Source organism: Silurus meridionalis, chromosome 10 (assembly GCF_014805685.1).
Source record: "Silurus meridionalis isolate SWU-2019-XX chromosome 10, ASM1480568v1, whole genome shotgun sequence".
NCBI classification, from domain to species: domain Eukaryota; kingdom Metazoa; phylum Chordata; class Actinopteri; order Siluriformes; family Siluridae; genus Silurus; species Silurus meridionalis.
The window spans coordinates 27,798,802-27,814,578 of record NC_060893.1 but is presented as its reverse complement, the minus strand read 5'-3'; the positions used below and the strand labels follow the sequence as shown (position 1 = coordinate 27,814,578).

The 15,777-nt window shown below is 43.5% G+C and overlaps 1 pseudogene; it reads left to right on the top strand.

Annotated features, from left to right (window-relative positions):
* LOC124392074 overlaps positions 1–10,358 on the top strand; it is a 57,337-nt pseudogene extending 46,979 nt beyond the window's left edge.
* The last annotated feature ends 5,419 nt before the right edge of the window (positions 10,359–15,777 follow it).

The following is a 15,777-nucleotide window of genomic DNA, read 5'->3' as shown; positions in this document are numbered from 1 at the left end:
AGGTCAAGGCTACAGGGCGGTAGTCGTTGAGGCAGGCGGGCTGGGGCTTCTTTGGGACAGGAACAGTGGTGGACTGTTTGAAGCATGAGGGGACAACAAACAGTAAAAGGTTGAATATCTCTGTAAACACCGGTGCTAGCTGGTCCTGCTGCCTTCCTGGTATTCACTCTCTTCAATGCCCTCCTCAAGTCATGCTCCAAGATGGTGAGCGTGTTTACCTCTCCGGCTCTCTCTGCATTCATGCTGGTTGTGCCACTAGCGTGGTTAGCTGCAGCCTCAAAGCGAGCATAAAAGATGTTTAGCTCGTCTGCCAGAGAAGCGTCCGCATTCCCCTTTCAAGAAGATGGTATTCTATAGTCTGTGATTGTTGTTAGTCCCTGCCACAGGCTCCTAGAGCCACCATGTTGGAACTGTGACTCCAGTTTCCTCCCGTAGCGCCACTTTGCATCCTTCACCGCTCTGCGAACACTGTACAACGCAGCCTTGTACTCGTCCATGTCCCCGGTGTCAAGCCCCGTGTTGTAGGCAGCGGAGCGGGATCTCAAAGCATTACAGATGGTTTTATCCACCCACCCAATGTAAATGTAAATCCCGGTGCATTAGGAAAGATAATTCAATTCAATTCAATTCATTTTTATTTGTATAGCGCTTTTAACAATGAACATTGTCTCAAGGCAGCTTTACACAGATAATGTGGTGATTAAAAGTGAATATGTTCTTTATAAGTAAGTTTGTCCCTGATGAGCAAGCCGGTGGCGATAAGGCTTCACTGAACATGACGTAAAGCATTTTTGCTCCAACCAAACAATAGTATATATATATAGATGGTTAGATGGTTATACTTTTGTTCACACAGAACTTCGGATGTTTTTTGTGTATATGTTTTTCGAATAACTTTCGCATAAAAAAACGACATCTTGCTGGTAGAAAAAAGAAATATGGCTGGTAAAATATAGTGTTACAAAACAAAAGAGACCACACACACTAAAAAAAAAAAAAAAAAAAAAGGAAGAGGTGGAATCTCGGGCTGCAGTCTACAATCTATAGGCAGGTGCCCAGGTGACGTATATTCTGCACCACCGATCATTTCAAACCTTTTATTTCCAGCCAGTAGCATTATGGAAACAAAATGATTGATAGACAATGTAGCCAATAAGTCCAGTATTCTAATGATATATGGGAGGATTTTATTCTCCATGTGTGAGTCTTAGTTTTTTTACTATTTACAAACTCTTACTGGTCGAAGCAGCACGTGCTGTGATGAACCAGGAAGTGATGCAGCTTTTGGTTCTGCACAAACAGCTGTTCATAGCTCGTGCTAACTGGACTTTGTTTACAAAAAAAGAAAAAAAAAGAAACAAATGAATAGTCAAAAAAGTTGTTTTATCAGAGATTTGCACATAGCAGCGATGAGGATGGGGGTGGAGTAACAACAGAGACTTGGAGATCTACATGGAGATGCGATTTTACATTTGTAAGTTACAATAAATCTCACTTTATAGTTTTATACGATTTTATTGGTTTTATTGCCTGTTTGTTTTTATAAGAGAAATGCTTGAAAAGTGTGTGTGTGTGTGTGTGTGTGTGTGTGTGTGTGTGTTGTTGAGATTGAAATGGCCGCACATCAATATGAATGGTCAAGACTGTAAAACAAGAGCTTGTCTGCTACCTGATCATCAATATGAATACCAACTCAATATCAATATCCAAACATGTAGAACAAAAGCCTTTAATGGTCAGCAGGTCATTTCTATGCAGACTGTATGAATAGAGTCTGATTGAACACCTGAGTTTAGCAGGTGACTCTCAAACAGGGGGAGGAGAAAAGGATCAGACACAGTCTCAGATAAATGTTTGTAGGAATCTCATTTGTTATGAAAATCTTCATAAAATTTGATTTTAGAATTTTAGGAAATTTATATTCACTATTCAATTCATGTTTCAACTTTACACAGATAATGTGGAGACTGTGGTGAAGGAAAAACTCCATGAGATGCACAAGGAAGAAACCTTGAGAGGAACCAGACTCAAGAGGGAACCTCATCCTCATCTGGGTGCAATCGAAAGTCAATTTATTGTAGATATACGATGTTGTAGTGGGAAGATCCGCGGATGGAAGAGGAGCAGGAACAGTGATCACTGAACCCTCAGGAGCATGTTTAACTCGACTGAGAGAGAGAGAAGAGAAGGATATGGATTATTATGTGTCCTTACTGTTGTATGAAAGTTAATCAAACACCAAGTGTCTACTTTTTAAAGATATTTAAATTGTGTATGTCGCCCACTATTATCAGGAACTGTTAACATTTAAAGTTAAAAAGTGCAGTGGAGAGAATAAGTTTTTTTTAAACAAACTCAACAATGTTATAAACTGCAGCACTGCAGAAATGAAGCAGAACCTCATGTAGCTTCTTGATCTCTGTGACATATGGAGAAATTTTAATAAGAAACTGAGACAGTACACGTGGGCCCACTGCATTAAAAAAAACGCTCTCCCTGGTGAGATTGGATCTATTTTATGGTTTTAAGCATCAACTGACATATTTTACAAAATGTTTTATTTTTCCAGTAGGCATCTCGGACCACTGTATAGTTCAGTGTACAATCAGTAAAAATAATATGAAACCTACGAGCAGCTACTGGCATTTTAATACTGCAATTTTAGAAGATGCTAATTTTGGAGTCTTTTATTATTTATGGAATTGTTTTAATCTGGAGAAGCAGCTTTTAACCCCCTACAGCAGTGGTGAGATGTAACTAAAGTGCAAATCAAAGAATTCTGTCAACAGTACACTCGCAATGTCACGAGAGACATTTCCAGATCTCTAAAAGCTCTAGAGATAGAAATAGTGGAACTCCAGCATTTGTAGGCCACAGGAAATCGAGGGCATATTGAACCCCTTAAAAATAAAAAAAAGCCAAAATGAACGACCTGCTGGACACTGCAGTACAGGGGGCGCTGGTCTGCTCACGTTTAAAAAGCGTCACTAAGATGGATACTCCTTCTATGTTCTTCTTCACTTTAGAACAGAAAAAAGGACAGAAACGATTCATGCATGCTGTGTGAACAGAATCAGGTGATCTTGTGTCAGAGCCTTCTGAAATTCACCAGCAGACAGTCAGCTTCTCTTTGAATCTGTATAGCACAGAGAAGTCAAGGGAAACAGGTGGTGGAGAAGAGTTTCCTCAGAGACCTGCAAAAGTTCACAGAGTCAGTGGCAAAGGGGGGTTGGCCAGGGAGCTGACACTGGTTGAGCTTCAGAAGGCTCTCCAGAGCATGGAGAACAGGTGGGCACCAGGTACAGATGGTCTCCCTGTCAAGCTTTTCAAGGCGTTCAATATTTGACAATGTATACTTAATTCATGAAATTTTGGATGTCTCCATGGTATTGGGCTTAAAGATTGGTCTGATTTTCCTAGACCAGGAAAAGGCTTTTGACCGGGTTAAGCATGAATACTTGTGGAAGGTGCTGGAAAGCTTTGGGTTCAACCCTGGTTACATAGCCATGATCAAGGTGTTGTACATTGAAATTGAGAGTGTGCTGAAGGTAAATGGTGGATTATGTGCCCCTTTTAGAGTGTATAGAGGGATCAGGCAGGGCTGTTTACTATCAGGAATGCTGTACACTCTAGCAATCTAACCTCTTTTAACAAATCAGAGAAATGGTCTTTCTGGTTTTAATATTACACACTCTTAATGCTTCACCCTTCCTGTCAGTATATACAGGTGACATGGCTGTAATGGTGCGATCCCAGTCTGATGTGAATGTTTTAAAAGACATTGGTGTTTTATCATCAGCGAAAGTAAACTGGGAAAAAAGTGTGGCAGTTTTAGTGGGGGACTGGGGAGGTTGGGAGCTGACACTCCCAGGAGTCCTGGTGTGGAAAAGAGGTGGTTTTAAATACTTGGGTGTCTACCTAGGAAGTAAGTCACTACTCAACCCCCCTGCCTCACTACTTAACCCCCCTGCCACACCAACTACCTTCAAGCAAGCAAGGGTCATCCCCATCTTGAAGAAACCTGCTCCGGATCCATCAGACATCAACAACTACAGACCGGTATCACTTCTCTCCTTTCATTTTAAATCTCTGGAACGCACTGTTTTTAACCAACTGTCTGTCTATCTCTCACAGAACAACCTCCATGATCCGAACCAGTCTGGGTTCAAAGTGGCACATTCCACAGAGATGGCCCTTTTGGCTGTTTCTGAGAAACTGCATGCTGCTCGGTCAGCCAAGCTGTCATCTGTACTTATCTTCCTGGACCTTTTAGCAGCATTTGACACAGTTAACCACAAGACTCTCTTGTCAACCCTCAAGAGCCTCGGTATCCGGGGAACAGCATGGGAATGGTTTGCTTCCTACCTGGAAGGTCGCTCATACCAGGTAACAAGGAGGGGATCCACATCTGCCCCGTGCAGACTCACCACTGGTGTCCCACAAGGCTCGGTAATTGGTCCCCTTCTTTTCTCCCTTTATACCCACTCCATTGGTAAAGTCATATCCTCACATGGGTTTTCTTACCACTGCTATGCAGATGACACTCAACTTATCTTTTCCTTCCCTCCATCAGATGCCACAGCTTCCGCTCGGATCTTGGCATGCTTGTCAGACATATCTTCATGGATGAGTGCTCACCAACTAAAACTCAACCCCAGCAAAACAGAGCTGCTGGTCATCCCAGGTGATTCATCTCCAGCTCAAGATCTCCAAATAACACTTCATGACTCTCTGCTCTCCCCTTCAGCCACTGCTCGTAACCTTGGGGTAACTATAGACAATGAACTGTCCTTCTTCTCACATGTCGCTAATGTAGCTCGTTCCTGTCGATTTCTTCTCTACAACATCCGAAGGATTCGATCATTCCTGTCCACACAGGCTGCCCAGGTGCTTGTTCAGTCTCTTGTCATTTGAAGACTGGACTACTGCAACTCTCTGCTGGCAGGTCTTCCCCTGAACGCTATTCGCCCACTGCAAATGATCCAAAATGCAGCTACATGGCTTATGTTCAATCTGCACCACACCACCCCACACCACCCCACTAATGCTTTCTTCACTGGCTTCCAGTAGCGGCACATATCAGATTTAAAACACTGATGCTTGCCTACAAGGCCAAAAATGGACCAGCACCATCTTACCTCAAAAACCTCATCACTTCTCGCACTGCACCACGCTGTCTGAGATCCTCCAGCACTGCTCGACTGGTACCACCTTCTCTCGGAATGAGAGGTAAGTACACTTTAAGGCTCTTCTCTGTTCTGGCACCAAGGTGGTGGAATGAACTTCCCCTAGATGTCTGTACAGCAGAGTCCCCAGCTATCTATAAGCGACGATTGAAGACCTACACTTAAATTAGCACTTTCCAAGTTTGCTTTGTAGAATTCAAGAGTTATATTTATATTAAGTTTGTAATCTTTTGTGTGTCGCTCTGGATAAGGGTGTCTGTTAAATGCCGTAAATGTAAATGTAAGTAACGAGTTTCTAGGTAAAAACTGGGAAGGCACTCTGGAGCACATCAAGGGCAGACTGAGCAGGTGTAAGCGGCTGGTCCCGAAGTCCTACAGGGGGCATACGCTGGTGGTCAACAACCTGGCAGCGTCATTCCTGTGGCACAAGCTGGCATGTGTGGATCCGCTGCCAAACCTGCTAGTCAAGTCAAGTTGGACATAATGGACATAAAATCACTGGATTTCTCTTACCATTTTTTTACTGTAGACTTTTTAAAATATGGACTTAAAAAAAGGATTAAGAGCTGTGGAACACTACACTGGCTGCTGGAGGATTCCCTGGTCAAAGGGAGTTGTCTGGACATCTCCAGAGCAGCCACCCCCACACTGTTCAGAGCTCTTCTCTCTTTAAAGATCGTCACACTCTGGGAGCTGGTGAACATCACAGGGACAGACCTTTCACGAAGGGAGGACCTGGCAGCACGTATGGTACTATGGTCCCTGCGCATCGCCAACCAGCTCCTACACCACTGGAGGTTCACACTTACAGCAGAGGAGCGTGTTCAACTGAAGGACTATAAAATCAGTGAGAGCGGTCCTGAAGAGGGGGAACCCTTTACCCAGCTGGACAGCGCTCCTGACCTCGATGGGTGTCGTGGCCCCTTCCTGGAGTGCAGGGGTGCAGGAGAGATGAACTTTGGGACAGTGTTGGAGAAGCTGCTCTACAGGGCCTGTGTTAGGGTTTTAAATAAGAATAAACTGAGTGGGAGGGTGAACCCACAGTGGAGAAATATTCTTGGATTTAATGATGATATTAAACCAGAGTGGAGACACTGTACAAACCACTGTTAACCAAAAAAGCTGCCAACCTCCAGTGGAGGATTTTACACTGCATCATCTCTGTAAACTCTTATTTTAAACCCAGATGTTCTACAGGACGGTCTGTTCTGTTCACAGAGAGAAATTGTTTTTCACCCTTTTACTCACTGCTCCAGGTGACAGTCATTGTTTGTGCTTTTTAAATGTATTTTAAGTTACTTTAATGTGATTTTACTCTTCAGTGTTTTGAAACAAGGAGAAACAAGTTTATGTGCCAACTGATTCATTTTATTTTTGGGCAGGAGAAAATGGTTATATATCTGAGCAGGAAAAACAAAATAACACAAAATGCTGATTATGACACAATCAGAATTTTCTCCAGACTGACGAAATCAAGGGTTTTGGTTGATGTTAATGCGTATAAGAGTGTAGGGGATGTGAAGATGTTTGAGGTTGTGTGGTGTAAAGAGGCTCTGTGTTCTGTAAAAGAAGAATTGTATTTTGCACCAGAGCTGAACTAAATGATCACACGCCCATCCACCAACCTTTAACTGTCATTACCTGATTTTATTTTATTTATCAAATTATCTTTTTTTATTATTATTATTATTATTCAAATGACAAATCAACACTGATACCATCTGACATTAAACATGACTAATGTCAAATAAAGGATTCTCTTCTTCTTCTTCTTTCGGCTGCTCCCATTAGGGGTCGCCACAGCGGATCATCCGTCTCCATACCACCCTGTCCTCTACATCTGCCTCTTTCACAACAACTACCTGCATGTCTTCCCTCACCACATCCATGAACCTCCTCCTTGGCCTTCCTCTTTTCCTCCTACCTGGTGGCTCCATCTTCAGCATTCTTCTACCAATATAATTCATGTCCCTTCTCTGCACATGTCCAAACCATCTCAATCTCGCCTCCCTCACCTTGTCACCAAAACATCCTACATGCGCTGTCCCTCTAATAAACTCATTTCTAATCTTGTCCATCCTCGTCACTCCCAACGAAAACCTTAACATCTTTAGTTCTGCTACCTCCAGCTCTGCCTCCTGCCTTTTACTCAACGCCACTGTCTCTAATCCATACAACATCGCAGGTCTCACCACAGTCCTATAAACTTTCCCTTTCATTCTTGCAGATACCCTACTATCACAAATCACTCCTGTCACTCTTCTCCACCCACTCCACCCTGCCTGCACTCTTTTCTTTACTTCTCTAACACACTCTCCATTACTTTGCACTGTTGACCCCAGGTACCTGAACTCCTCCACCTTCTTCACCTCTTTTCCTGCAACCGCATCACTCCACTGCCCTTCCTCTCATTCACACACATGTACTCTGTCTTACTCCTACTGACTTTCATTCCCCTTCTCTCCAGCGCATATCTCCACCTCTCCAGGCTCTTCTCAACCTGCTCTCTACTCTCATCACAAATCACAATATCATCTGCAAACATCATAGTCCAGGAGACTCCTGTCTGACCTCGTCCGTCAACCTGTCCATCACCACTGCAAACAGGAAAGGGCTCAGGGCCGATCCTTGATGCAGTCCAACCTTCACCCTGAACCAGTCTGTCGTACCTACTGCACACTTCACTGCTGTCACACTGTCCTCATACATGTCCTTCACCACCCTCACACACTTCTCTGACACACCTGACTTCCTCATACAATACCACAACTCCTCTCTTGGCACTCTGCCATACGCTTTCTAAATCCACAAATACACAATGCAATTCCTTCTGTCCTTCTCTATACTTCTCCATCAACATCCTCAAAGCAAATAAGGCATCTGTGGTGCTCTTCCTTGGCATGAAACCATACTGTTGCTCACAGATGGTCACCTCTTCTCTCAGCCTGGCTTCCACTACTCTTTCCCATAACTTCATGGTGTGACTGATCAACTTAATTCCCCTGTAGTTACTGCAGGTCTGCACATCTCCCTTATGCTTAAAGATCGGTACCAGCACACTCCTTCTCCATTCCTCAGGCATCCTCTCCCCTTCCAGAATCCTGTTAAACAATCTGGTTAAAAACTCCACTGCCATCTCTCCTAAACATCTCCACGCTTCTACCGGTATGTCATCTGGTCCAACCGACTTTCCATTCTTCATCCTCTTAATCGCTGCTCTCACTTCCTCCTTACTAATCCTATCTACATCCTGCTTCACCAACTCCACATCATCCAACCTTCTCTCTGTGATTTTCCTCATTCATCAGCTGCTCAAAATACTCCCTCCACCTTCTCAACACACTCTCCTCACTAGTCAACACATTTCCTCTCCATCCTTTATTGCTCTAACTTGCAGTACATCCTTCCCAGCTCGGTCCCTCTGCCTGGCCAATCGGTATAAATCCTTTTCTCCTTCCTTAGTGTCCAACCTCTTATACAGCTCCTCATATGCCTTTTCCTTGGCTTTCGCCACATCCCTTTTACCTGCTGCCGCATCTCCTTGTACTCCTGCCTACTTTTCTCATCACTCTGTCGATCCCACTTCTGTTTTGCCAACCTCTTTCCCCTAATGCTCTCCTGCACTTCCTCATTCCACCACCACGTTCCTTGTCTTGCTTTCTATTTCCAGATGTCACACCAAGTACTTTTCTAGCTGCCTCCTCATCACTCCTGCAGTAGTTGCCCAATCATCCGGCACCTCTTCACCACCACCAAGCCCTGTCTGACCTCTTCCCTGAACCTCACACTACACTCTTCCTCCTTCAGTTTCCACCATCTTATTCTTCTTTCAATCCTTACTTTCCTCCTCTTCTTCTTCGCCTCCAAAACCATCCTACAGACCACCATCCGATGCTGTCTAGCTACACTGTCCCCGCCAACACCTTACAGTCTCCAATCTCCTTCAGGTTGCATCTCCTGCATAGCACATAGTCCACCTGTGTGCACCTTCCTCCACTCTTATCGTCACCCTATGATCCTCCTTCTTCTTAAAATACGTGTTCACCACTGCCATTTCCATCCTTTTAGCAAAATCTACCACCATCTGCCCTTCCACATTCCTCTCCTTAAAACCATACCTACCCATCACCTCCTCATCACCTCTGTTCCTTCACCTACATGCCCATTAAAGTCTGCCCCAATCACCAATCGTTCTTTCCTAGGTACACCATCTACCACTTCATCTAATTCACTCCTTTTCCTCCATCACACAGCCAACTTGTGGAGCATAGGCACTGATGACATTTATCATCATCCCTTCAACTTCCACCTTCATGATCATCACCCTATCAGAAACTCTCTTCACCCCTACTACACTCTTACTGTACTCTTCCTTCAGAATCACCCCTACACCATTTCTCTTCCCATCCACACCATGATAAAACAGTTTAAACCCACCTCCCATGTTCCTGGCCTTACTCCCTTTCCACTTGGTCTCCTGAACACACAGCATATCTACCTTTCTCCTCTCCATCATATCAGCTATCTCTCTCCCTTTACCCGTCATAGTGCCAACATTTAAAGTACCAACCCGAAACTCTACTCTTCTACACTGCTCCTTTTCCTGCCATCTCTGTAGAGGTCTTCCTCCTCTCCTTCTCCTCCTTCAGCCAACAGTAGCCCAATTTCCACCGGTACCCTGTCGGCTAACGATACCTGTGGCGGTCGTTGTTAACCCGGGCCTCGACCGATCCGGTATGAAATTCTCATTTGTGATCCGCATATTTGATTTGGCACATGTTTTACGCTGGATGCCCTTCCTAACGCAACCCTCCCCATTTACCCGGGCTTGGGACCGGCACTAAGAGTGCACTGGCTTGTGCCCCCCTAATGGCTGGGTTAAAATAAAATAAAGGATTGTAAAAGTTAAAAAAAAAGTCTCTGTCTCTCTTTCCAAACCTCACTGAATATTATATTTTCAGCCAAATTCTGATTTGGATCTCTACAGGACTGTGAGGTTTTATGGTATAAAAGGTCCTGAGTGCTTAATCTCTCAGTTTATTCATGGAATGTTAAAGTTTCCTGTGGAAGTCATTTACAAACCCAGGAAGTTGTAGTGCAGTGTGTGTGTGTTATCCGTTAGTGCTGAATGTAAATGTGTGTTGTGTTCTCTGGTATCTAGAACTTTTCTGAAACATCACCATTCAGGTTTACTGTCAGAGCCCAGTTCTAACAGGTCCAGGTTCTTTTGTAAGCAATGGGAGACAACAGGAGCAGGTCATTTGCATAGATGCATCTTTTCACTGTATATATTTATTACACATTTATTCACTGTATATACTTCATATATATACCACTGCTGTAAATATGCCAGATAGTTATCCGCACTGTAAATATGCAAGATATTTATCTGCACATTTGCACGACTGCTACATTTTGCACTTCTGGTAGATGCCAAACTGCATTTCGTTGCTGTGTACCTGTACAATGCCCAAGTTCTCCCACACCACCCCACTGCTGCTTCTTCACTAGCTTCCAGTAGCTGCACATATCAGATTCAAACACTGATGCTTGCCTACAAAGCCAAAAATGGACCAGCACCCTACCTGTGTAGATTTATTCATTGCTAGAGACTCAAAGCACTTTTGTACATCCCTCTGGATAAAAGTGTCTGCTAAATGCTGCAAATGTAAATGTAAATGTCCTTCCTGGTGGCTCCATCCTCAGCAATCTCCTACTGATATACCCCATGTCCCTCCTCTGCACATGTCCAAACCATCTCAATCACACCCCCCTCACCTTGTCCACAAAACGTCCTACATGCACTGTCCCTCTAATAAACTCGTTTCTAATCCTGTCTATCCTTGTCATCCCCAATAAACATCTCAATGTCTTCAGCTCTGCTACCTCCACCTCCAGCTCCACCTCCTGTCTTTTACTCAATGTCACTGTCTCTAAACCATACAACATTTCAGGTCTCACCACAGTCCTATAAACTTTCCCTTTCACTCTCACAGATACTCTTCTATCACAAATCACTCCTGCTATCACTCTTCTCCACCCACTCCACCCTGCCTGCACTCTTTTCTTCACTTCTCTAACACACTCTCCATTACTTTGCACTGTTGATCCCAGGTACCAGAACTCCTCCACCTTCTCCATCTCCTTCATTCCAAAGCCCTCACTCACTGTCCTCATTTAGCCCTCATTTACTCTGTTCTACTCCTACAGACTTTCATTCCTCTTCTCTCCAGCGCATATCTCAACCTCTCTAGGCTCTTCTCAACCTGCTCACTACTCTCCCCACAAATCACAATATCATTCACAAACATCATAGTCCACGGAGACTCCTGTCTGACCTTGTCCATCAACCTGTCCATCACCACTGCAAACAGCAAAGGGCTTAGAACCGATCCTTAATGCAATCCAACCTTCACCTTGAACCAGTCTGTCGTTCCTACTGCACACTTCACTGCTGTCACACTGTCCTCATACATGTCCTGCACCACCCTCACATTCTTCTCTGATACACCAGACTTCCTCATACAATACCACAACTCCTCCTGTCGTACGCTTTCTCTAAATCCACAAACACACAATGCAACTCCTTCTGACCTTCTATTTACTTCTCCATCAACATTCTCAAAGCAAATAATGCATCTGTGGTGCTCTTCCTCGACATGAAACCATACTTTTGCTCACAGATGGTCACCTCTTCTCTCAGCCTGGCTTCCACTACTCTTTCCCATAACTTCATGGTGTGACTGATCAACTTTATTCCCCTGTAGTTACTGCAGGTCTGCACATCTCCCTTATTCTTAAAGATCGGTACCAGCACACTCCTTCTCCATTCCTCCATTTCTCATCACTCTGTCGATCCCAATGCTGTTTCCCCAACCTCTTTCTCCTTATGCTCTCCTGCACTTCCTCATTCCACCACCACGTCTCTTTGTCTTCCTTTTTAATGTCACACCGAGTACTTTTCTATCTGTCTCCCTTATCACTCCTGCAGTAGTTCCACAATCATCCAGCACCTCTTCACCACCACCGAGCTCCTGTCTGACCTCTTCCCTGAAACTCACACTACAGTCTTCCTCCTTCAGTTTCCACCATCTTATTCTTCTTTCAGGCCTTACTTTCATCTTCTTCTTCTTCTTCTACTTCACGGTGAAGGTCAGGTTTTTTAATTAGGGGGTTGATAACTGCAGTTTGAAGGATTTAGGTACAAAACCAGTGCTAATGGAAGAGTTTATTATTTTAAAACAGGGTTAGGGTTAGGGGTAGGGGTAGGGTAATAGGGTTAGGGTAATTCCCTCTGGAATGATCTGTTTGAGGAAACTTGTAGGTGAGGGATGGAGAATGCAGGTTGATGATTTTGATGAGGAAATAAATGAAATGAAGTCGTTCTCTTGAATAGGAGTAAAACTTTGTAATTGATGGTCTGTTATAATGACACTGCTGTCTACAGGGTTATTTATAAAATAGTCTGGACTTATTTTTTTATCGTCTGGATTTCTTGCCTGATGTTTTTAACGTTATTATTAAAAAGTTGATGAAATCATTACTACCTGTTGATGGTGTGCATGTGAGTGCAGTGCTTTTATTTCCTGTTCATTTTGCTGCAGTACAGAATAAAAATCTAGGATTCTGTTTGTTATTTTCTATGAGGGAGGAGAAATATGCTGATCAGCAGCACTAAGAGATTTTCTAGAACTCAGGAGATTCTCCTTCCATGCTATTTGAAATACTGTTCATTTGGTTTGACGCCATTTACGTTTTGATTTCCGAGTGGTCTGTTTTAAGGTGCACGTATGAGCATTATACCACTGTGCTGATTTTTTTCCCTGATCATTTTGGTCTTAATAATAATAATAAATATAGCTGCAAGCAGCGATGGCGGGCCCTCGCACATTTGTGTATCGCTATACGGTGCCCCCCAGAAAACAATGCACGGTGTGCAAGTGCATCAAGTGGGTAAATATCAGTGGACTATTTTATGTTGTTACTGACCCATTTGGGGACTGTAAGTAAAAGAAACCCCACATTTTAGACAAACAGGGGCGCTAGTGGGCCACTTAAGAGACACACCCTTGTCCGACCTTTTTGGACACACTTAACAGCCGACAAATGTGATGTATGTGTCAAATTTCAAGTTAATCTAATCACGCTAAAAGCCTTAAATATGCCTGAAATAAAATGTAAGTTTGACGCGTTGCCATGAGAACAGCGTTCGAGATATCAAAAATCACTTTGCAAATTATCATCTACAATGTCTCGCCATCATTTTGATTATGTTTGGTGGCAATCGCATGAATATCCTAGGAGGAGTATTTAAAAGTTCACCACATGCAACTGTCAAAAAATCCACCTTTTGTGACTGACACACTTCCTGGCGCCTGTTGGTGGCGCTATGTCCAAGATTCACAATAGGCACATTGATGCGATCGGAATCCTTGGCCGGACATACACACTGCGTGTCATCCGAATAAGACATTTTTTGCTTTAGATATTAGACACTTCCTGTTTCTCTGAATTCGCCATAAATTTGTCGCCTCGCCATGGCAGCACCGTTCAAAATATAAAAAAATCCCTTCACAATTTAGCAAGTGCAATGTCTCGGCATCATGTTCACCATGTTTGATGTCAATCGCATGAATTCCCTAGGAGGAGTATTTAAAAGTTCACCACATGCACTTATGAAACCATCCAAAATGTCCGACTTCCTGTTGGGCGGAGCTAATAGGTTTAATTGTGAAAGTTGTTCGGGTCGATGAGATCTATATGCATACCAACTCTCTTACATGTGTGTACATGTTTGCCCCATCTGTGCACCGATATTTGTTTTTGCATTACAGGGGGCGCTACAGAGCCCTATTGCCACGCCTATGTTCCAGCCTTTGACCGGTCCTAATGGCAGACGACTTTGACGTCTGTGCCAAATCTCCGGTGTTTTCGAGCATGCTAAGGCACACAAAGTGCATGCCAAATGCTTAAATATGCCTGAAATAAAAGTAAAGTTTGAGGCGTTGCCATGGGAACGGTGTTCAAGATATCAAAAATCCCTTCGCAATTTATCATCTACAATGTCTCGGCATCATGTTGACCACGTTTGATGTCAATCGCATGAATTCCCTAGGAGGAGTATTTAAAAGTTCACCGCATGCACTTATAAAACAAACCAAAATGGCTGACTTCCTGTTGGGCGAGCTCATAGTTTAGAGGCGAAAGTTGTTCGCTCAATGAGGTCTATAGGCGTACCAACTCTCGTACATGTGCGAACATAATTGCCCGATCTGTGCACGAATGTTTGTTTTTTAATTACAGGGGGCGCTACAGAGCCCCCCTACCACGCCTGTATACCAGCCTTTCTAAGGCCCTAGTGACAAAGGACTCTGACGTGTGTGCCAAATTTCAAGAGTTTTCGAGTATGTTAAGGGACCTCTAATGACCAATGTGTGTAAAAAAAAAAAAAAAAAAAAAAAAAAATAATAAATATAGCTGCAAGCAGCGATGGCGGGCCCTCGCACATTTGTGTATCGCTATACGGTGCCTCCCAGAAAACAATGCACGGTGGGCAAGTGCATCAAGTGGGTAAATATCAGTGGACTATTTTATGTTGTTACTGACCTATTTGGGGACTGTGGGTAAAAGAAACCCCACATTTAAAACAAACGGGGGCGCTAGTGAGACACTTAAGAGACACACTCTTGTCCGACCTTTTTGTCCACACCTAACAGCCGACAAATGTGATGTATGTGTCAAATTTCAAGTTAATCTTAGCATGCCAAAAGCCTTAAATATGCCTCAAATTAAAGTTAAGTTTGACGCGTTGCCATGAGAACAGCGTTCGAGATATCAAAAATCACATTGCAGTTTATCATCTACAATGTCTCGGCATCATGTTGCTTAAGTTTGGTGTCAATCGCATGAATATTCTAGGAGGAGTATTTAAAAGTTCACCGCATGCACTTATAAAACAACCCAACATGGCCGACTTCCTGTTGGGCGGAGCTAATAGGTTTGATTGTGAAAGTTGTTCGGGTCTATGAGATCTATATGCATACCAACTCTTGTACATGTGCGTACATGTTTGCCCAATTTGTGCACCGATCATTTTTTTTTGGATTACAGGGGGCGCTACAGAGCCCTACTGCCACGTCTGTGCCTAATCTCCGGTGTTTTTGAGCATGTTAAGGCACTCAAAGTGCATGCTAAGTGCTTAATTACGCCTGAAAATGAAAGTAAAGTTTGACGCGTTGCTATGGGAACAGCGTTTGATATATCAAAAATTCCTCAATTTATCATCTACAATGTCTCAGCATCATGTTGACCACTTTTGGTGTCAATCGCATAAATATCCTGGGAGGAGTATTTAAAAGTTCACCACATGCAACTGTCAAAAAATCCACCTTTTGTGACTGACACACTTCCTGGCGCCTGTTGGTGGCGCTATGTCCGAGATTCACAATAGGCACATCGATGCGATCGGAATCCTTGGCCGAACATACACACCGCTTGTTGTCCGAATAACACATTTTTTGCTTTAGATATTAAACACTTCCTGTTCTCCAAATTCGCCATAAATTTGTCGCCTCGCCATGGCAGCACCGTT